General features: G+C 46.4%; 1 long non-coding RNA gene across 1 annotated transcript; it reads left to right on the top strand.

The window, feature by feature from the left end:
• The first annotated feature begins 9,579 nt into the window (after positions 1-9,579).
• LOC104006778 (uncharacterized) lies at positions 9,580-20,064 on the top strand. Its single transcript, XR_680722.4, has 4 exons — positions 9,580-9,956; positions 16,514-16,695; positions 18,710-18,777; positions 19,243-20,064. It is a non-coding gene; the product is annotated as an uncharacterized LOC104006778 (long non-coding RNA).
• Positions 20,065-22,598: the final 2,534 nt, after the last annotated feature.

Raw genomic sequence — 22,598 nt, forward strand, 5'->3', positions numbered from 1 at the left:
CCAAATATAGTCGCATTGAGAGTTAGGGGTTCAACATATGATTTGGGGGGACACAATTCATTCCATAGTGTAGGGTCCACTGGGCCTTTTTTGGTCGAACCCACCTTACCAGCCTCTTCTAAACCCAACTCATCTCTCTGTCTGTATGCTTTTATATCTTGGAATTTTTTTGGTTCCTCCGACTTGTCTGGATCTCTTGTAGCTCAGGTTCCCCCTCCCCCTGCTCTGATGTTTTTATATTTTCATCATTTTCAAGTCTCAGTTTGAACATTAGCTTCTAGGAGAGGCCTTCCCTGATCTGCATCCTGTGTTAGGTCCTCTGGCTATACATGCCTATGGTACCCTGAACTCCACCTTGTGTAAGAGTCACCACCTCAGTCCTGTGTGTTTCATATCTGTCCTTCTGAGCTCCACAAGGCAGGAAGATCTCTGTCTGGTTGGTTGTAGTATCTCCAGGGCTAGCACAGTGCCTGGTGCCTACTAAGCAGTCAAGATTAACTTTTATTGGTAGATGCTCAATACATTTCCATTGACCTGAGCTGTCCTCAGAGAGTATATGTATTTTGTTGTCTAATTTGGGTTGAAATCTCTCAGAAGGGTCCTATCTGTTCCTTACTTGAAATCTCCTATCCCGTGCCCATCCTGGGCTCCTTCATTCAGGAAACATTCCCATAAATGATTATTAACTGATCTCCCTACAACTTTCCCAACATGTATCACATTTGAAGGAACAATCATATTTAAAAGAATATGTTACATAGCAGGACAGTTTATTATGAATGTCATGTAACAACAATCTATTGAGAATTAAAAAGAAACGAAAATGTTCCTCTCCTCTCCCACCTCTGGGCAACCAGGACTTCATTTCTTTGAAATTGTGGATTTCCTGACCCCTGAGGTGTTTGGCTTTTTGTGTATGTTTTAGAAGGAACAGAAAGAATCAGGCTGGGTGGGGCTGTAAAGGAAACCCACCCTAAGCAGGCCTTGTTTTGGAAGAGCTGGAAAGATACCTGTGGTGCCGGATGGTCTGAGAGTACAGGGTGTGAGTGCAGGAGCCCTCACACTACTTCTTCTTGACTCTTAGGCTTCCATGGACTCATGGAAAAGAGAAGGGGTGCAGGCTGGGCACAATAGCTCATACCTGTAATCCCAGCACTCTGGGAGGCCGAGGTGGGCAGATCACTTGAGGTCAGGAGTTTGAGACTAGCCTAGCCAACATGGTGAAACCCCGTCTCTACTAAAAATACAAAAATTAGCTGGGCGTGGTGGTGGGTGCCTGTAATCTCAGCTACTCGGGAGGCTGAGGCAAGAGAATCGCTTGAACCTGGGAGGCGGAGGTTGCAGTGAGCTGAAGTCATTCCACTGCACTCCAGCCTGGGCAACAAGAGCAAGACTCTGTCTCAAAAAAAAAAAAAAAAAAAAAAAAAAAATCAGAATGGTGGTTAGTTTGGAGTGAGGTGGGCAGGAAAGAGGGTGCTACATATTGACTGCAAGGGAAACAAGGGAGACTCCTGGGTTGAAGCTATCTTGTCTAGATGGTGGTTAAATGGGTAAATATAAATGTAAAAGCTCATCGGGTTTGTTTCCTGCTGATAGCCAATTAGTTAATTAATTTAATTTAAAAAAACTAATTGGGGCCAGGTACAGCGGCTCATTCCTGTAATCCCAGCACTTTAGGAGACTGAGGCAGGAGGATTGCTTGAGCCCAGATGTTCAAGACCAGTCTGGGCAACATGGTGAAACCCTGTCTCTGCAAAAAATACAAAAATTATCTGGGCATAGTGGTGCACGCCTGTAATCCTAGCTGCTCAGGCTGAGGCAGAAGGATCACTTGAGCCCAGGAGTTTGAGGCTGCAGTGAACCATTATCATGCCACTACTCCAGCCTGGGCAACACAGTGAAACCTTGCTTAAAAAAAGAAAAGAAAAGGAAAAGGAGAAAAACATCCAACTACATACATTTTTAAAATGAAAAAAGGAAACAAATTACTGACACATGCAATGACTTGGATGAATCTCAAAGGCATTACGCTGAGTGAAAAAAGTTCTCAAAAGTTACAGACTGTATGATTCCATTTATGTGACACTTTTGAAAAGATAAAACGATAGCAACAGAGACTAGATCAAAATAGCAAAATAGCAGGGAGTTTGTCGGGGGCAGGAAAGAGGATGGGACTACAAAGGGGTAGCCCGAGGGAGTGTTTTAGGCAGTGGAGCTATTCTGTTTCAGTGGTGGTGATTACATGATCGATTGTGGTGATTACATGAATCTTTACACATGTGAAACTCATAGGACTGTCCACTGAAAAAAATCAATTTTACTTTATGTTAATTTTTAATATAAAATTATTTTTAATTAAGAAGAGACCTTCTAGCCCCTCAATAGTGCAGAGGAGTTCCTGAAAGGAGGCGCTAAGGAACTGGCTACCCTGGAAAAGGCATACCACCTTCCCCACCTTGCCCTGTACCAGGCCTGGGGAATCTTCCTGGGCCCTCTGTGGTTCTCACTCTCCTTCCTTGTCCTCCTGCTGGGCCAGAGTGACCCACACATCCCCTCCTTTAGCATCTAAGTCTCGGGGTCTAGGAAGCCAGTGTGCTTTGCTCACTCCTACGTCTCCGGTCCCTGAGACACAGGTACGAGGTGGTTGCTCATTGACAGAGTGAAGGAATGTTCTAGCACCAGGCCTGATCCGTCTTGGCACGCTCCACAGGCTTTTCTATGTTTAGCCTCCTTTCCAGCTGCCCAGAGGACACGCCATAGCTGGGAGACATCACTGTCGAGGTGTGGGTCACAAGCTTACCCCTCCCATGAGGCAGGGTTACCAGCTGTCCTATCGTTTGAAGAATTTAGCAATCTGAGTTTATTATTGCTGTCATTCTAATTTTGAAATACATTTTTATTATACAAGAAAATCTGTTCAATTAAAAAAAAAACAGTTAAAAAAAAAGGGAGATCCGGTCCCACTTCCCAGACTCATAACTGTTACTAGATCCTTCTCTATCTATCTAGAAACATTTATGTGAAGGTCGGCATGTATGTCCACATATATGCAACAGATATGATTGCCCCACAGCTCCTGGGCTACAAGTAATGTCTTGTTTCTTTATGGACTCACTCAAATAGACTCTGGGTCCAGCCCTGCCCACCACTGACTGGAACTCCAGTGTCAGACAGTTTTCAGGCTCCCTCCCTCAGGTCATACAAGATGCCCAGACTGATGCAGTACTGATGAAATGGAAGAGTCTGTTCCTCTGGCCACGTGATCAGCACTTGCCAGCTGCTTGCCCAGGTCGGTGGGGACCATTATGAGTCAGGCTGCTGGTGGGGTGTGGTGGCTCACGCCTGTAATCCCAGCACTTTGGGAGGCCAAGGTGGGTGGATCACCTGAGGACAGGAACTCCTGACCTAAGTGATCTGCTCTCCTTGGCCTCCCAAAGTGTTGAGATTACAGGCGTGAGCCACTGCGCCTGGCCTATTCTGACTTCTGTTACCATAAATTGGTTTTGTCTGGAAGGTTTCTAACAATTGTGGTGCAAGTTTTATAACCCACCTGGTTTTGTCTTGGGAATTAGAAGTCTCTCAATGTTTTGGAGAGAGATTCTGATGCCCCTCACCAGAAGTCATGCTCTGGGTCCAGTGAGCAAAGATGGGCTTCTTATCCTTTTTCTTCCTGGGTTCCAGCAAGCCAAGCCTCACAGCAGTGTCCAAAAAGTTGGTAGAAAAGGCCTAATTTTTTTTTTTTTTTTTGAGGCAGAGTCTCGCTCTGTCGCCCAGGCTGGAGTGCAGTGGCGCGATCTCGGCTCACTGCAAGCTCCGCCTCCCGGGTTCCCGCCATTCTCCTGCCTCAGCCTCCCTAGTAGCTGGGACTACAGGTGCCTGCCACCGCGCCCGGCTAATTTTTTTTGTATTTTTTAGTAGAGACGGGGTTTCACTGTGTTAGCCAGGATGGTCTCAATCTCCTGATCTCGTGATCCTCCCGCCTTGGCCTCCCAAAGTGCTGGGATTACAGGCGTGAGACACCGTGCTCGGCCTTTTTTTTTTTTTTTTTTTTTTTTTTTGAGACAGAGTCTTGGTCTGTTGCCGAGGCTGGAGTGCAGTGGCACCATCTCAGCTCACTGCAACCTCTGCCTCCTGGGTTCAAGTGATTCTCCGGCCTCAGTCTCCCAAGTAGCTGGGATTACAGGCACACACCACCTCGCCCAGCTAATTTTTTGTAGTTTTAGTAGAGATAGGGTTTAGCCATGTTGGCCAGGCTGGTCTCGAACTCCTGGCCTCAAGTGATCCGCCCACCTCAGCCTCCTAAAGTGCTGGTATTACAGGCATGAGCCACTGTGCCTGGCCAGGCCTAGCATCTTAAAAACCCAGTGGAGGGGAAGGTCACAGTCCTAGGAATCAAAAGGCATGGGTTCAGTTCCTCTCTCTGATATTTGCTGCATGTTCTTGAACAAACTATGTAAACTTCTTGAGCCTCAGCTATTTCATCAGTAACGTGGGAACAGTAACATCCACTGTGATTATCAGACCTATTTTTAAATACTTGAGGTCCTATTTCCTTCAAAGGATGTAAGAAAATTGAACTTTGCCACTCCATTTAACTCCTACCCACTAATCCAGGCATGGCTACGTGACTTACTGAGGCCAATTAAAATGGTGCCTTCTAGGTGGAAGTTTTAAAAGCTAGTGTATGCTTTTCCACATTTTTTTTTCTCCTTCAACTATAGTAATTGGTGATATTCCACATAGTGGCTGCTCTGTCAACCTGGGTCCTGGAGTTAGGACAATGACAGCTCAGAGCAGAGCCTCGGCCAACCCACCATGGATATGTGGCAGGAGAGTCAATGAAGCTTTGCTGCATAAAAGCCATTGAGATTTGGGGGTTGTTTGTTACTGAAGCATAACCTAGCCTGCTTGGTTGATATACCACATTACACATTTATTACTAAGATTATGTGAAGTAAAATGTTTGGAACTTCTTGGTACATAATAAAGCTGATTTTCTTCCTTTCAGACTCTCCTTTTTTCTTTCTAAGAGTCATGAACCCAGGGATACTTTTTTTTTTGAGACAGAATCTTGCTCTGTTACCCAGGCTGGCGTGCAGTGGCGTGATCATAGCTCACTGCAGGCTTCCCCTCCTGATCTTAAGTAATCCTCTCCCACCTCAGCCTTCCGAGTAGCTGGGACTGCAGACATACCCTGCCATACCCAGCTGATTTTTTTATTTTTTGCAGAGACAGAGTCCCACTATGTTGCCCAGGCTGGTCTTGAACTACTGGACTCAAGTGATCCCCCTGCCTTGGCCTGCCAGAGTGCTGGATTACAGGCATGAGCCACCGCACCTGGCCCCCAGGAATGTTCTTACCAGCTTCTAACCCTGGCTAAAGGGCAATAGAACAGAGAGCCACTCAACCACAAAAGAAAAAGGAAGAAGAAAGGATATAAAGCAACAAAGGTACAGAAATGTAATACAGAGGAAAGGAAAAGAAACAAAGTGATAAAGAAGGCGATACAAAGTATAAAAACAGGGAAGAAAGAGGTACAGAGGGCCAGGCAGGGTGGCTCACGCCTATAATCCCAGCAATTTGGGAGGCCCAGTCAGATGGATCACCTGAGGTCAGGAGTGCAAGACCAGCCTGGCCAACGTGCTGAAACCCCGTCTCTACTAAAAATACAAAAATTAGTTGGCTTTAGTGGTGCAGGCCTGTAATCCTAGCTACTTGGGTGGCTGAGGCATGAGGATCGCTTGGAACTGGGAAGCAGAGGTTGCAGTGAGGTGAGATTGCGCCACTGCACTCCAGCCTGGGCCACAGAGTGAGATTCTGTCTCAAAAAATAAAATAAATAAAAATAAATAAAAATAAAAAAAACCAAACCAAACCAAAGCAAAAAAACAGGTATAGGGGATGTCTGAGGCATAGACAGAGGTGATTCTCAGAAAAACAAAAGAAAACAAAAGGAAAAACCACTGAGGCAAAGGGAAACTGTATTTCTTGGAATTGTTGGCCCCAACCCCAGGCAAACAACATTTTCCCTTAAGACAAATGAACAAACAAACTTTGGCAAATAGAGCTTCTGGGTGTGCATTTATCAGTCTTTCCACTCAGTTTACTGGGCGCCTACTCTGTGCCTGACATTGTGCTTGGGCTGGCTTTACGGGGGCAACCAAGACCTAGTGCTGGCCTCTGCCTTCAAGGAGCCCCTAGACCGGTGTGAAACAGACACAAGAACAGTTGGGATTCAATCTGGCTTGTGCAATGATGGAAGTGCCAGGAGGAATTAAGGGAAGAGAAGGGGAAGCGGCCCTGCAAAGGGGCTTTCTGGAAAATTTGAGCCTGAGTGTCTTGAAGGATAACTAGGAGTTAGCAATGGCAAGGTTTCTGAGGAGAAGGAGGGACCACGATGGACAGAGGGGCAATAGGAGCCAGGTAGCTGCAGGTAGTTTGGGGTTGCTGGAGCCTTGATGAGAGGCTGTGGGCAGCAGGAGATGAGGCTGGAGAGGGATTCAGGGGCCTATCACAGAGACTCAAATGTTAAGATGTTGGTCTTTAAGTGGATGGGCTCGGGGATATTTGGGCTGTTATGTGGGGAAGTGACATGGTCAGATTTTTAGCTAAATTGCTCTGCCTGCCATGTGGACAGTGTGTTGGGGCAGCATTTCTTTGCATGAGGTCTCTGGGGATTGGGCTGAATACCCACCCAGCCCAGGGCCTGCAAGTGGACAGGATGGCCTCTGGAAGAATCATCCTAGCCGCTGCTTCATCAGTGTCTCAGGGGAGTGATGGCTATCTGCGGTGGTGGCGTTGGGGTAAAAGAATTTACCAGCCGGGCGTAGTGGCTCACGCCCATAATCCCAGCACTTTGGGAGGCCGAGGCGGGCGGATCACCTAAGGTCAGGAGTTTGAGACCAGCCTGGCCAACATTTTAAAACTCTGTCTCTACTAAAAATACAAAAGTTAGCCGGGCGCGGTGGTGGGTGCTTGTAATCTAATCTCAGCTACTCGAGAGGCTGAGGCAGGAGAATTGCTTGAACCTGGGAGGCGGAGCTTGCAGTGAGCCGAGATTGCGCCACGGCACTCCAGCCTGGGTGACAGAGTGAGACTCCATCTCAAAAAAAGAAAAAAAAAATTTACCAAGGCAGTTGTAGGTAGAGAAAGGCAGATTTATTACAGTAATTAGGAAAACGCCAGGGTAGCAGGGAGGTAACTTGCATTTTTTTGTCAGCTGGGATGTCTGGAAAGTTGAAGTGTTTGATGGTAAGCAGGAAGTTTGTGAGTTCTGTTATCTGAGTAGGAGCTGGGGCTTGTAAAGCAGCCAACAGTTGAGCCTGCCTTTTGGCTCCATGTTTGTTTTTTTCTTAGTCTTGTCCTCCTTATTTTGTTCTTGGTTATAAAGACTGAGGAGGCTAATTTGGTAATTTTCTGCATAGGGGTCATGCTGTGTTATACAAGAAAATTAGATGTTTCTTTTTGAGAGTTTGGCGGTAGAATTTGTCACAATTCTTTACAGCCTAGAGGCAAGTTTGCAGGAACGGACGGGGTTTGCTCCATGGTGGGACTGGAAAACATGCCGCTCTGGGGCAATGTCAATCAGGGACATGAACTGCACTTTTCTGCGGGGGGCATCTCACTGAGATGAACAGAGGGTTCCACTTACATCCACAGAGGGACTTGGATGCACTTTCCAAAGGGGGCATCCCACCAATTAGAAAAGACCTCCTGGCCGCTCAGGGGCCTCATGCTGGATGGCCAGTCCAGGCACTCACTTATGCTGGGTGATCAGCCCAGGCACGAGGAAAAAGAAGGGTAAAGGAAGATCTCAACCTGGTCTTGGCCCAGGAGATGGGGTGGGTAAGAGAAGACTCACCGTTCTGAGGCTGTCTGACACCACCTGATTTAGCAAGGCCCAGAACAGGATGGTTGGCTGACTCCATAGGTGAATTTAGAGTGAGAAAGAGAGCGTCTGAGTTACCTAAAACGTGTGTGAGTTTGCCCCGAACAAGCTTCTGCTGTCAATTGTGTCACATATAGGGATGAGGGACTTGCAATTAGAGAAGATGGGAAACAGCCTTTCTCCCTTCCAGGCAGGGCAGCTAGCCCTGTTCACTCTGGGCCTTCAGGCAACACTGGAGAGTGGCCCTGGCCAGTTACCTTTGATTGCCAGAGAGATACTAGAAGCTGGTTGCTGAAAGACTGAAAAAAGAAAAAAAGTCAGGTCACTCACCCAAACCAGGCAATGATGATCAGATGCTTCCACATGGACAGACACCTTTCAGTCTCACTGGAGTGTAGCTCTGGCCAGAGACCTGCAATTGTCTTTGTGCTTAGATGCTGTCCTTCGAGGGTCCCGAGTTGGGAAAGGGAAAGGAGAGAGAGTCCCTGTATGGAGAGGGAGAGTTCCCTGTATGGGCCACCAAAATGTTTCAGGGGAGCAACGGCTATCTGGGCTGGCGGCTCAGGGGTAAGAGAATTTACCAAGACAGTTGTAGGTAGAGAAAGGCAAATTTATTAGAGAAAGTAGAAAAACAGGAGAGCAATGGGCAGGAGAGCAACGGGTAGGCCAGCAGAAGAGGAGCTGACTGCAAGGAAACAAAGGCTTGTTGGGGATTTTGTAGGATGGCTCTTAGGCTGTAGAGTGTTATGTGCAGTACTGATTATGCCAGGGTAGCAGGGAGGTAACTTGCTTTTTTTTTTTTTGTCAGCCAGGGTGTTTGATAAATTGAGGTGTTTGATGGTAAGCAGAAGTTTTTGAGTTATGTACATTATCTGAGCAGGAGGGCCATATGTCTTGGGCCATTTGCCTCATTTCTTTGCTTTCCCCTGGTCCCACCAGCCTGATTCGTTTTTTAATTATTACTCAACAGTGAGTGCTGTCACATGCTGGGCATTGTGCTATGTGCTCTATGTGGAGTAACTCACTTACTGTCCCCCTATCCCCCAAGACCATCCTGTGACATGGGCATTCTTTTTTTTTTGAGACGGAGTCTTGCTCTGTCACCAGGCTGGAGTGCAGAGGTGTGATCTTGGCTCACTGCAACCTCCGCCTTACGGGTTCAAGCGATTCTTCTGCCTCAGCCTCCTGAGTAGCTGGGACTACAGGTGCGTGCCACCACGCCCAATTAATTTTTGTGTTTTTAGTAGAGACGGGTTTTCACCATGTTTGCCAGGATGGTCTCAATCTCTTGACCTGGTGATCCGCCTGCCTCAGCCTCCCAAAGTCCTGGGATTACAGGCGTGAGCCACCACACCCGGCCAGACATGGGCATTCTTATCCTCATTTTGACTGAGTAACTGGGCACAGAGAGGCTGTTATGCATCTCAATTGCAGAGCTAGGCAGCGGCAAGCCCACTTTCACACAGCGCCAGCTACCTGGCTCTGGGATCAGCCTGTAGTCACTCTCCATTCTGCCCCCCAGGATCTGCTTCTCCCAGGAAGCCTCTCACAGAGGCAGAATTTTGCATTGGCATCCTGCTTCAAGCTTATGAAATCTTCTATACAGATGACCTCATTCCAGCCTTGCAATAATAGCTTCTGTGAGGTATTATTATTCATAGCTTTAAAAAAGCCAGTTGAAGGAAATCCAGTGATTTGTCAAAGGTCAGAAGTTAGGTGGCCGCTCTCCTGCTCAGACTTACGTTTTCTGACTTGGAGTATAGTGCACCGCTCTCACGTTATCTGTCAGCTGACGCTGCAGCCAGCCTCATGCTCAACACATCACATGGTTCGAAGGCTAGGCCACTTTCCACTACTATTGAGCTGCCTCCTCTCTAGGAAAATGCTTTTCTGGATTGAGGGAGACAGTCATAGAGAAATGTGTTGTTGGCATCGATTTCCTATGGTTGGGCAATGGCTTCCGCCATCTGGACCAGGTGACGTCAGCTATCTGGATTTCTGCCAGCATTCCCCGGCCCAGGAAACAGACTTCCGGCTGTCTGGGCTCTGAGCCATCTTCGGCCTCCTGGGTGAGTGCGTCTTGCAATTCGCAAAGTGAGGAACTGAAAAGTCAGCTCTCAGGGAAGATTTCACTGTATAAAGTCAGGTAAAAATGGGGAAGAGGCATACTGGGTCAGAGAGACAGGGAGCCCTTCTATCTGAGTCTGGGGCCTTTCTCAGATGAGAGGGGAGGATCTAGTGATCAGACAGGGAGATTGAAGATCTTTGTGACTAAGACTCAAGTCAATTGGGGGTAGATGAGGAGTAAGGTAAGCAAAGCTAAAGAAATCTGGGGAAAGATACACATAAAGATACAAACACAGAAGGTCAAATACTGGCCAAGGATAGAATGTTGATCCCAAAACTCATGCACTTTTCTGTGGACACTGAGACTTGAACAAATCAATAACTTGAGAATATAAGCAGCCCTCTGCCATGTTATACTTTGTTGAGTTATATAACAGTTGGGGGAAAACCTAAACAATGGTACATGTGTTAAGGTACACAGTTAAATTGTCCCTCCACCACTCCCTGTCTCATTCCCAACCCTGCTCTCCAGGCTCATAAAAGTTGTTACTCATTTTAGCCATTCCTTCAGCCAATATTCATCTTATTCATTCTTACAATCACCCTGTGAGGTAAGAGCTATTATTATGCCTTTATTTTGAAAATTGTAGTAAAATAGACATAGAATTTAGCATTTTAACTGTTTGTAAACATACAGTTCAGTGGCATTAGGTACATCCACATTATTGTGCAACCATCACCATCAGCCACATTCAGAATTTTTTCATCTTCCCCCACTGAAACTCCACCCAGCAAACAATACCTTCACATTCCCCACTTTCCTTAGCCCTGGCAACCACCATTCTACTTTCTGTAGAATGTAACCACTTTAGATGCCTTTTATTTTATTTTTTATTTATTTGTTTTTTTGAGATGGAGTCTTTCTCTGTCACCAAGCCAGAGTGCTGTGGCACGATCCTGGCTCACTGCAACCTCTGCCTCCTGGGTTCTAGTGATTCTCCTGCCCCAGCTTCCCGAGTAGCTGGGATTACAGGAACACGCCACCATGCCCAGCTAATTTTTATATTTTTAGTAGAGACGGGGTTTCACCATGTTGGCCAGGATGTAGGTGCCTTTTATAAGTGGAATAATAGGCTGGGCGCGATGGCTCACACGTGTAATCCCAGCACTTTGGGAGACCAAGTCTGATGGATCACTTGAGGTCAGGAGTTCGAGACCAGCCTGTCCAACATGGCAAAACCCCATCTCTACTAAAAATACAAAAATTAGCTGGGCATGCTGCCGTGTGCCTGTAATCCCAGCTACTTGGGAGACTGAGGCACAAGAATTGCCTGAACTCGGGAGGCAGAGGTTGCAGTGAGCTGAGCTCACGCTACTGCACTCCAGCAAGATTCTGTCTTAAAAAAAGTGGAATCGGCCGGGCATGGTGGCTCACGAGTGTAATCCCAGCACTTTGGGAGGCCGAAATGGGCGGATCACCTGAGGTCAGGAATTCAAGACCAGCCTGGCCAACATTGTGAAACCCCGTCTCTACTTAAAATACAAAAATTAGCTGGGCGTGGTGGTGGGCGCCTGTAATCCCAGCTACTTGAGAAGCTGAGGCAGAAGAATCGCTTGAACCCAGGAGGCGAGGTTGTGGTGAGCCGAGATCGCTCCAGCCTGGGTGACAGAGCAAAACTCTGTCTAAAAAAAAAAAAAGGTGGAATCATAAAATATTTTTCCTCTTGTGATTGGCTTTTTTTTTTTTTTTTGAGACGGACTTTTGTTCTTGTTGCCCAGGCTGGAGTGCAATGGCAAAATCTTGGCTCACCGCAACCTTTGCCTCCCAGGTTCAAGCGATTCTCCTGCCTCAGCCTCCCGAGTAGCTGGGATTATAGGCATGCACCAACACACCGGGCTAATTTTTTGTATTTTTGGTAGAGACAGGATTTCTCCATGTTGGTCAGGCTGGTCTCAAACTCCTGACCTCAGGTGATCCACCCGCCTCGGCCTCCCAAAGTGCTAGGATTACAGGCATGAGGCACCATGCCCGATCATGATTGGCTTTTATTTCACTTAGCAGGATGTCTTCAAGGTTTATCCAAGGTTTATTGTAGTGCATATCAGAATTTTCTTTTTTAAAAAATATTCCATTATATGTATATATGTATATACAATTTTTTTTTTTTTTGGGTGGAGACAGAGTCTCCTTCTGTTGCCCAGGCTGGAATGCAGTGGTGAGATCTCAGCCCACTGCAACCTCAGTCTCCCTGGCTCAAGTCAACCTCTCACCACCTTAGCCCCCTGAGTAGCTGGGACCACAGGTATTCACCACCATGCCTGGCTAATTTTTGTGTTTTTGGTAGAGATGAGATCTCATCAAGTTGCCCAGGCTGGTCTCGAACTCCTAGGTTCAAGCAGTCCTCCCACCTCAGCCTCCCAAAGTGCTGGGATTACAGGTGTGAGCTACCACGCCTGGCCACATTTTGCTTATTCATTCATCTATTGATGGACACTTGGATGGCTTCCACCTTTTGGCTATTGTGAATGATGCTGCTGTGAATGTGGGTATACAATTTAATAACACTTATATTGAGATACAATTCACATACTATATAATTCACCTTGTAAGAGGTGGAGGTTGCAGTGTGGTGAGCCGAGATCATGCCCCTGCACTCCAGCCTGGGGGGTACAAAGTGAGACACCATCTCAAAAAAAAAAAAAATCCACCCTTTAAAAATGTACAATGAAATGTGTTTTTTTTTTTTTTTTTTTTTTTTTTTTTTTTTTTGAGACAGAGTCTCACTCTATTGCCCAGGTTGGAGTGCAGTGGCTCAGTCTTGTCTCACTGCTACCTCTGCCGCCCTGGTTCAAGCGACACTCCTGCTCAGACCAGAGTAGCTAGGATTGTAGGCTCCTGCCACTGTGCCCGGCTAATTTTTGTATTTTTAGTAGAGATGGGGTTTCACCATCTTGGCCAGGCTGGTCTTGAACTCCTGACCATGTGATCCACCCACCTCGGCCTCCCAAAGTGCTGGGATTACAGGCGTGAGCCGCCGCGCCCGGCAGAAATGGTTTTTAGTATATTCACAGAGTTGTGCAACCATCACCACAATTTTAGAACATTTTCATCACACTCAAAGACGTCCCATGCTCATTAGCAGTCATTTCCGGTTTTACCCCCAATCTCTCCCCTTCCCAGCCTTAAGCAACCACTAATCTACTTTTTGTCTCTATAGATTTGCCTACACTGGACATTTCATATAAACAATCATACAATATGTGGCATTTTATGTCTGGCTTCTTTCACTTAGCATAGTGTTTTCAGTGTTGTAGCATGAATCAGTACTTTCTTTTTATTGTTGAATACTATTTCATTGTATGGATATACCATATTTTATTTATACATTCATCAGTTGATGGACATTTATACTGTTTCCAAATTTTAGCTATTATGAATAATGCTAGTGTGAACATTCATGTATAAGATTTTGTGTGGACATCCATTTTCTCTTTGGTATACACTTAGGAGTGGAATTTCGAGGTCATTAACTTTATGTTCCACTTTTGAGAACTGCTTTCCAATATTGCTGAGCCATTTGACATTCTCACCAGCAGTGTATGAAGGTTCCAGTTTCTCCAGTCTGTCTTTTTGATTCTAGCCATCTTAGTGGGTATGAAGTGGTATTTCATGGTGGTTTAGATTTGCATTTTCTTGGTGGTTAATGATGTTGAATATCTTTTTTTTTTTTTTTTTTTTGAGACGGAGTCTCGCTCTGTCGCCCAGGCTGGAATGCAGTGGCACGATCTCAGCTCACTGCAACTTCTGCCTCCTGGGTTCAAGCGATTCTCCTGCCTCAGTTTCCTGAGTAGCTGGGACTACAGGTGTGCACCACCACTCCTAGCTATTTTTTTATATTTTTACTAGAGATAGGGTTTCAGCATGTTGGCCAGGCTGGTCTCAAACTCCTGACCTCAAGTGATCCGCCCACCTCGGCCTCCCAAAGTGCTGAGTCACCGCGCCTGGCCTGAACATCTTCTCATGTGCTTATTGGTCATTTGTATACCTTTGGAGAAATGTTTATTCAGATCCTTTGCGTGTTTTTAAATTGGGTTGTCTTTTTATTATTGAGTTGTAAGAGTTTGTTATAAATTCTAAATATAAGTCTCTTAACTGATACATAATTTACAAATATTTTATCCCATTCTATGGGTCTTTTTTACTTATTTCTTTCTTTTTTTTTTTTTTAATAGCGACAGGGTCTTGCTTTGTTGCCTAGGCTGATCTCGAACTCTTGGGCTCAAGCAATCCTCCTGGCTTGGCCTCCCAAAGTGCTTGGGCTACAGGCATGGGCCACCATGCCCAGCCTATTTTCTTAATGTCCTTTGAAGCACAAAAGTTTTAAATTTTGAAGTCCAATTTATCTATTTTTTTTTCCTGCTTGTGCACTGTGTCATAGCTAAGAAACCACTGCCTAGTCTGTGGTCACAAAGATTTACATCTGTCTTTTCTTCTAAGAATTTAATAGTTTTATCTCTTCCATGTAGGTCTTTGATCTATTTTGAATAAATTTTTGTCTATGGTATGAGGTAAGGGTCCAACTTCATTCTTTTGCATGTGCATATCCAGTGGTCTCAGCATTAGTATGCCTTGTTACGGAGGAATAAATTTTCAGCTTCGTAAGAAAAGGACCATGGGCCTGGCAAGGTTGCTTATGCCTGTAATCCCAGCACTTTGGGAGGCCAAGGTGAGAGCATCACTTGAGCCCTGGAGTTCGAGACCAGCCTGGGCATTAGAGTGAGACCCCGTCTCTACTTAAAAAAGAAAAGGAAAGAAAAGCAAAAGGACTGTGCCCGGTTTTGCTCACCATTATCTTCCAGGATTCTCTTAGCCCCATGCAAGACACATGCTACATGCTCAATAAATATAGCCTGAGTGAGTGAACATATGAGTGACTGAGACTCAGTGCGGTTAAATAACTTGCATAGGTCAGTCAGTTGGAAGGTGGCCAGATATGGCTCAAACCCAGATCTTCTCATCTAATTCTTTTTTTTTTTTTTTTGAGATGGAGTCTTGTCATCAGGCTGGAGTGCAGTGGCGTGATCTCGGCTCACTGCAACCTCCACCTCCCGGGTTGAAGCGATTCTCCTGCCTCAGCCTCCTGAGTAGCTGGGACTACATGCACGCACCACCACGCCCAGCTAACTTTTGTGTTTTTAGTAGAGACAGGGTTTCACCATGTTGGCCAGGATGGTCTCGATCTCTTGACCTCATGATCCGCCTGCCTCAGCCTCCCAGAGTGTTGGGATTACAGGCATGAGCCACTGCACCTGGCCTTCTCATCTAATTCTAATTAAGAGTTTTTGTATAATACTTCAAAGTTTCTGAAAATTTCCTGAGTTACCAAAAGCTCTTTGTCACAAGAAACCATATCTCTCAGGCTGGGGGTGGTGCTCACGCCTGTAATCCTAACACTTTGGGAGGCTGAGGTGGGTGGAATACCTGAGGTCAGGAGTTTGAGACCAGCCTGGCCACATGGTGAAACCCTGTCTCTACTAAAAGTACAAAAATTAGCCGGGCGTGGTGGCAAGCACCTGTAATCCCAGCTACTGGGGAGGCTGAGGCAGGGAATCGCTTGAACCCGGGGGCAGAGGTTGCAGTGAGCCGAGATCATGCCACTTCACTCCAGCCTAGGCAAAAGAGTGAGACTCCGTCTCAAAAAAAATAAATAATTAAAATAAAATAAAAATAAAAATAAAAGTAAAAAATAAAAAGAAACCGTATTTCTCCAAAGTTTCATTTGCTGTCTCTGCTGTATGATCCCAATCATTTCATTGTTTGTGAGCAGCAAAACTCAAATCTAGGGAGCCTCATGTCCCTTCTGCTTCTGACTCCTCCCCCACTCGAGCCACAGAGTCAAAGATTCCACTTCCTTCTAGGGTAGTTTTATAGTTGGAAAGTTCTTCTAAATCTCTGACCACAACCTCCTGCTGCAAAATTGTGCCATAAATCCCCATGAGTGTTCAGTGTAACCATTGACTATAGGACCTGGTTTGATGTGGGAGGCATTTGGGGCGTGCGGAAAGCTTTATGTGCTCTGCCCTGTACAAAGGGCAGCCTTGGGGCAGCCGATGCCCTTGCTCTGGCCCTGACATGCTGCTCCCTTTTTGAAGTGTGGTTTCTGATTCTGGGTGCAGCTTGCCATATCAGAGGAGAATGAAGCCAGGTGGCATGAACCCCAGAAAATTTTGATGAACTCACCTCTTAGAATGAGGACAAAGGAGAGTCTTGAAGCAGAAAAGAGCTGTGCTCCTTGAAGGGGTCCAAAGTTAAAGCTCACACTGGGGTGGATTGGGTAGACTTACCTGTCCCCTCTTTGACAGTGTTGCATTTGAGCTTCTCCTATTGGGTCCTTTGGAAAAGAATTCTTTGAACTACAAGAAAATTAGGACAGGGTGGGGGCAAAAGAAAATGTATATTGAGAGCTTGCTCCATGTATTCGTTAGGCATTTAATCTAGGTATCTAATTTTATCTTCAAAGTAATCCTGTGGGTTGGTTTTATCAATCCTATTTTGCAGAGTTGGATGCTGAAACTTGCAGTCACACAAGGATTTGAACCTAGAGCTTTTCTAAAGCCTGTACTCTTTCCAGTACCCTGAGCCAGGGGAGCCAGCGGGCAGAAATGACGTGTGAGGTACCCTCTCTCCCTTCACTTCCATGTGATCTGTTACTCATTTTGTCAAGACATCCTGGGTCCCAGGTAAGCTCCAGTGATTCCCCTGAACCAGTGGTGTGCTGGAGCCAGCTCAGACCTGCTAGTGAGAGTGTTAAATATTCAGGAAATTTGCAAGCTGGTTGTTAAACTGTCAGTGGTTGGAAATTGGTCATGGGAGGAAGTATCTACACCACGGAAACTGATAACTGCTACAAATCAGGGATCCCCATCTCCCCCACAAGCTGGTTTGCTAACACATCACTGTCTTTTTTTTTTTTTTTTTTTTTTGAGACAGAGTCTCGCTCTGTCGCTCAGGCTGGAATGCTGTGGCGTGATCTTGGCTCACTGCAACCTCTGCCTCCCAGGTTTAAGCAATTCTCCTGCCCGAGTAGCTGGGATTACAGGCACGTGCCACCATGCCTGGCAATTTTCATATTTTTAGTAGAGACAGGGTTTCGCAATGTTGGCCAGGTTAGTCTTGAACTCCTGGCCTCAAGTGATCCACCAGACTCGGCCTCCCAAAATGCTGGGATTACAGGTGTGAGTCACCGCGCCCAGCCCAGAGCACTAACCTTAGGGCCCAGAGTGAGAGCTGAAGAGAACAGGGCCTGCCCCCAGCAGTCACAGAGTTTCAGCTGCAGACTGAGGGAAGACCGATAGTATCTATTGGAAAGTGTGTGCACAAAAGAGACAGAAAAGAGGCTGGAGAATATTGATTATTCACACATGAGCAAAGTAAGTACCAATGTTATTAATCCCAGGGATTTTGCTGGGAGGAGTTCTGGCTTGTTATTAGGGTCCTTTTCTTTCAGATCAAGAAAAGGGAGATCTAATTCATGAAGAAACTAGAAAAGTGCCCTGGATTGGTGGGAGTGTGGTGGGGGTGGTGCTGCACAACACAGAGGAGGGGAACTTTGACTTTGAGCCTGAGGTCTTGGGATGAAAAGCAGTTTGTGGACCGGATTCCTGACCCTGGGGTTACAGTAGGAATCCCTTTGCCTGACAGGTGGTGACCTTCCTCTGGCAAGGTCCCCAGACTCCTAAGGCAGAAGCAATCCTCCCATCTCAGTCTGCCAAGTAGCTGGGACTATAGGTGCTCACCAACACACCTGGCTAATTTTTGTGTTTTTTTTGTAGAGATGGGGTTATGCCATCTGGCCCAGGCTGGGGTCTGTGAAGAGCAGAACAACTCTAAGCCCCAGGGAAAAAATCTGCAGAGCTGCGTCTCATGCCACTTTGGGGCACTCCATCTGAGGCCTGGAATCAGAGGCCTTCCGCAGCTTGTGTAGATGCTGCCAAAAGGCTGAGCTCGGTGGCCCATGCCTGTAATCCCAGCACTGTAGGAGGCTGAGGCAGGCAGACTACTTGAACCTAGGAGTTTGAGACCAGCCTGGGCCACATGGTGTACCCCCATCTCTACAAAAAATATAAAAATTAGCCAGGTGTGTTGGTGAGCACCTGTAGTACCAGCTACTTGGGAGGCTGAGGTGGGAGGATTGCCCCAGGGGTTTGAGGCTGCAGTGAGCCATGATCATGCCACTGTACTCCAGCTTGGGCAACAGAATGAGACCCCATCTCAAAAACAACCAAAAAGATGCTGCAAAGAAACAGCAGCCTCCTGTAACAAAATAAGTGGTACATCTTTTGTGATGGGAGCATCTCCCTGGGGAGCGAAGCTGGACATTGCAGCCCTACCCTGTCCCCAGAGGTTCTTCTGTCCCTTTATGTCTATGAACAAGTACAGCTGAGGCCATCAGCACTGCAGACACCTGGAACAGTCTTGTTAAAACAGGACCTCCCTAAAGGCCAAGAGCTAAGGAAAGAGAAAGTGAAGGACTGAGCAGCAGGTAACCAGAATCGGAGTCATCGAAGGCAACTGCAGGAGTTGCCCCTTCCTGGCTCCCTCCCATGGCAACTCCCTGAGTCTGAGTAGAGAAGGTTAGAGACACATGGAGGTTCCCACCCCTCCTGTGAAAGGCTCCCTTCTGAGTTCCAGGTCCGTATCTGATGACCCACCTCACCTATGCCTGCCTAATACCTGAATGGCCATCTCTTTCAGAGACCACTCTTATTCCCAGGTGTGTGACCTCCTCCTACAGAGTACAGTGGGAAAGACACCGTCTCCAGGTAACCCCAACACAGTGAGGGGTGGAGCGGGGATGTGGTCATTTGTTCCAGATATTGTTGATTCTCTTGAGGTTCAATCCAGGGCTAGAGATTGTGATTAAAGAGATACCCAGATTGGGTATGCGTGCAAAGGGCAAGAGCTATGAGACCAATGTGACATTTAGGATTAATTAGTCCCTTCCACAGGGCAGGCTGCCACTCACTGGTACAGCTCCTGGGCTGAGCCTGGCAGAGCTCATTAGCAAGGCAGACACTGGAATGTGTGTGCAATGGAGGGAGGCTTAAACTCAGAGGCTGCTGGTTCCTATTAAGCAGAGAGAGGTTAGAACTTAGTGGCACAGAAACTGATATCAGCTAAATATGGGTTAGTCACCAACCCTGCACCATCTTCCCTAACCTTTGAGAAAGTCTTTTCCTACTGCTTGTTCACATCCATTCATTCAACAATTATGAATTTTCTCTTAGGTGCCAGGTGCTACACAAGATACTGGCTATAGCAGTGAACAGAACAGCCTGTCTCATCCTCATGGAGGTCACAGGACAATGAGAAGAAAGACTTTTTTATTTTTATTTTTTTGAGACGGAGTTTTGCTCTTGTTGCTGAGGCTGGAGTGCAGTGGTGTGATCTCGACTCACGCAACCTCCGCCTCCCAAGTTCAAGCAATTATCCTGCCTCAGGCCTCTTGAGTAGCTGGGATTACAGGCACCTGCCACCACTCCTGGCTAATTTTTTGTATTTTTAGTAGAGACGGGGGTTTCATCATGTTGGCCAGGCTGGTCTCGAATTCCTGACCTCAGGTGATCCACTCACCTCAGCCTCCCAAAGTGCAGGGATTACAGGCATGAGCCATCGAACCCGGCCCAAGAAGAAAGACATTGAACAAGTAATTACAGGGTATTGGGTGTTATGAAAGAAAAGCATGGTACTGTATAATGAGGTCATCTAATTTAGTCTGGGGTGACAAGGAATGCCTACTAAAGAAGGTATCATTTAAGACATAACTGGGGAATAGCAGTAGTGAAAATAGAAGCTCCAGAAAGGCAGGGACCATGGCTGACATGTTTACCATGCCAGTGTCTGGCATGGAAGAGGCACCAATTCCTTTGGTTGAAAGGATGAAGTAATCTAGCTGAATAAAGGGTGTGTGGGTGCACGCAGGTGTGTTTGTAATTAACCTTCCTTTAGCTCAGCTTAGGAAACAGCTTTTGTAAAACTGCGTAACTAGTAGTAGGTGAGAGAGGAATACGAATGATATACACACCATTAAAGACAATTTACTAACAGCACGAGTCCGACATAGATTCCTTCCTACTTGGGTTTGAACCCTGAGCCCACCACTTACTAGCTGTGAGAAAGTGAATGAGTTGCCTCCCTTTCCTGTGCCTCTGTTTCTTGTAAATTCTATTTCCAAACATCATGAGGATAAAAGAAAATGTATATACATTGTTGGTATATTACAGTCAATGCTTGGTAACTACTATTGTTATTTTTAAAAAAATTATTATTATTATTTTTTGAGACAGACTCTCGCTCTGTCGCCCAGGCTGGAGTGCAGTGGCACTATCTTGGCTCACTGCAAGCTCTGCCTCTTGGGTTCACACCATTCTCCTGCCTCGGCCTCCTGAGCAGCTGGGACTACAGGCGCCCGCCACCACGCCCGGCTAATTTTTTGTATTTTTAGTAGAGACGGGGTTTCACTGTGTTAGCCAGGATGGTCTCGATCTCCTGACCTCGTGATCCGCCCGCCTCGGCCTCCCAAAGTGCTGGGATTACAGGCGCGAGCCACCGTGCCTGGCCCCACTATTGTTATTTATGTATGCCAAATTTATATCCAAAGGGACTTTGATAGTTACAAGAAAAGACATATAAGTCCAGATATCATTGAACAAGAGTAAAATAATAAATCAAGTAGGAATGGAGGGGAGGATATGCATGCAGCACTAGATAATATCTACATACAGAGAGGATGAGGTCTTGGAAGATGAGTCTGAAGACTTTCCTGTTGGAGAGGGGCTCTATGCTCGGCATGCTGACTGCTTTTACCAACCCCACCCCCACATCTCATCTTAACCACAAGACAGTCTTGTTCTGGGGAGTTCAGAGCCTTTATTTATTTATTTATTTATTTATTTATTTATTTATTTATTTTTTGAGATGGAGTCTCGCTCTGTCACCCCGGCTGAAGCGCAATGGCGTGATCTCAGCTCACTACAACCTTTGCCTCCCGGGTTCAAGCGATTCTCCTGCCTCAGCCTCCTGAGTAACTGGGATTACAGGCACGTGCCACCAAGCCCAGCTAATTTTTGTATTTTTAGTAGAGATGGGGTTTCACCATGTTGGCCAGGCTGGTCTCGAACTGGTCTCGAACTCCTGACCTCGTGAGCTGTCCACCTCGGCCTCCCAAAGTGCTGAGATTACAGGCGTGAGCCACTGTGCCCGGCCCCAGAGTCTTTATTTATTATTTAGAGAGGGTCTCGCTCTGTCACCCAGGTTGTAGTGTAGTGATGCGATCTTGGCTCACTGCAGCCTTAACCTCCCAGGCTCAAGCAATCCTCTCATTTCAGCCTCCTGAGTAATTGGGGCCACAGGCTCACACCACCATGCCTGGCTAATTTTTTAAAAAAATTTTTATAGAGACAAGGTCTTGCCATGTTGCCCAGGCTGGTCTTGAACTCTTGGGCTCAAGTGGTCCTCCTGCCTCAGCCTCCCAAAGTGCTGGGATTACAGACATCAGCCACCGTGCCCAGCCCAGAATCTTTCAACCCCCAAAATCCATTGGTGTGGGGTTAGATGAGGGATCCTAAAAGGAGAGGGAGGCTGCTGTGCAGTGATCCCACCGGCCTGCTTGCAGGAAGGAGAGCTGACCCTTTCTTGACCTCTACCAAAGACACTAGAGAGCTTTGTAAATCTTCCAATTAGATGATACATAAATACTTCCCCAGGTCTTCTAGGCCTGATTCAATAATATTTACTTCGAGAGGCTGCTGCTTCCTGTTTGTATTGTCTTACCACAAGTTATCTGCCGTTCCTACTTTCACTTAAGTTTTGTATCTTACTCTGTGAGAAATGTTTGAGCTGGCTGGACACATTTCCTGAAATCATTTCTCTAGTCTTTTATGAAATGTCTGCATTTATGCTGGAATCATAGAGCTGAACTATCATTGAGATAAAAATTCCAGTCTTTACCCCAATTTACAATTCCTAAAAACTGTCACTTTCTTAGATCTCTTCACATTTTCATTACTTCTTTTTTTTTGTTTTTTGTTTTTTGAGACTGAGTTTTGCTCTTGTTGCCCAGGCTGGAGTGTAATGGTGCGATCTCGGCTCACTGCAACCTCCGCCTCCCAGGTTCAAGTGATTCTTCCTGCCTCAGCCTCCTGAGTAGCTGGGATTACAGGCGTCCGCCACCATGCCCGGCTAATTTTTGTATTTTTAGTAGAGACAGGGTTTCACCATATTTGGCAGGCTGGTCTCAAACTCCTGACCTTGGCCTCCCAAAGTACTGGGATTACAGGCGTGAGCCACCACGCCTGGCCAGATATTTTCATTGCTTCTATTACCTGTGTAAGCAAGTGGCTTTATTGGGAGGCGATTTTCACAAAGAAACAAGGTTTTTTAAAAAAGGTGTTTCCCATAGGTTTCTGCCTGTGAGACCACCTGCTGAGAAATGCAGAGCCGCTTTGGGAAGCTGGGTAGTCAGCTCTCATCCATACTCACTCAACCATGCCCAGCTGGGCAGTGCCACTTGTGTCTGAGCCTCAGCAAAACTGCATGTCCCTAAATGTCAGGGGTCTTCACAGACAAGTGAAGCAACCAGAAA

The sequence above is a fragment of the Pan troglodytes genome, chromosome 5 (assembly GCF_028858775.2).
Source record: "Pan troglodytes isolate AG18354 chromosome 5, NHGRI_mPanTro3-v2.0_pri, whole genome shotgun sequence".
Lineage (NCBI taxonomy): Eukaryota > Metazoa > Chordata > Mammalia > Primates > Hominidae > Pan > Pan troglodytes.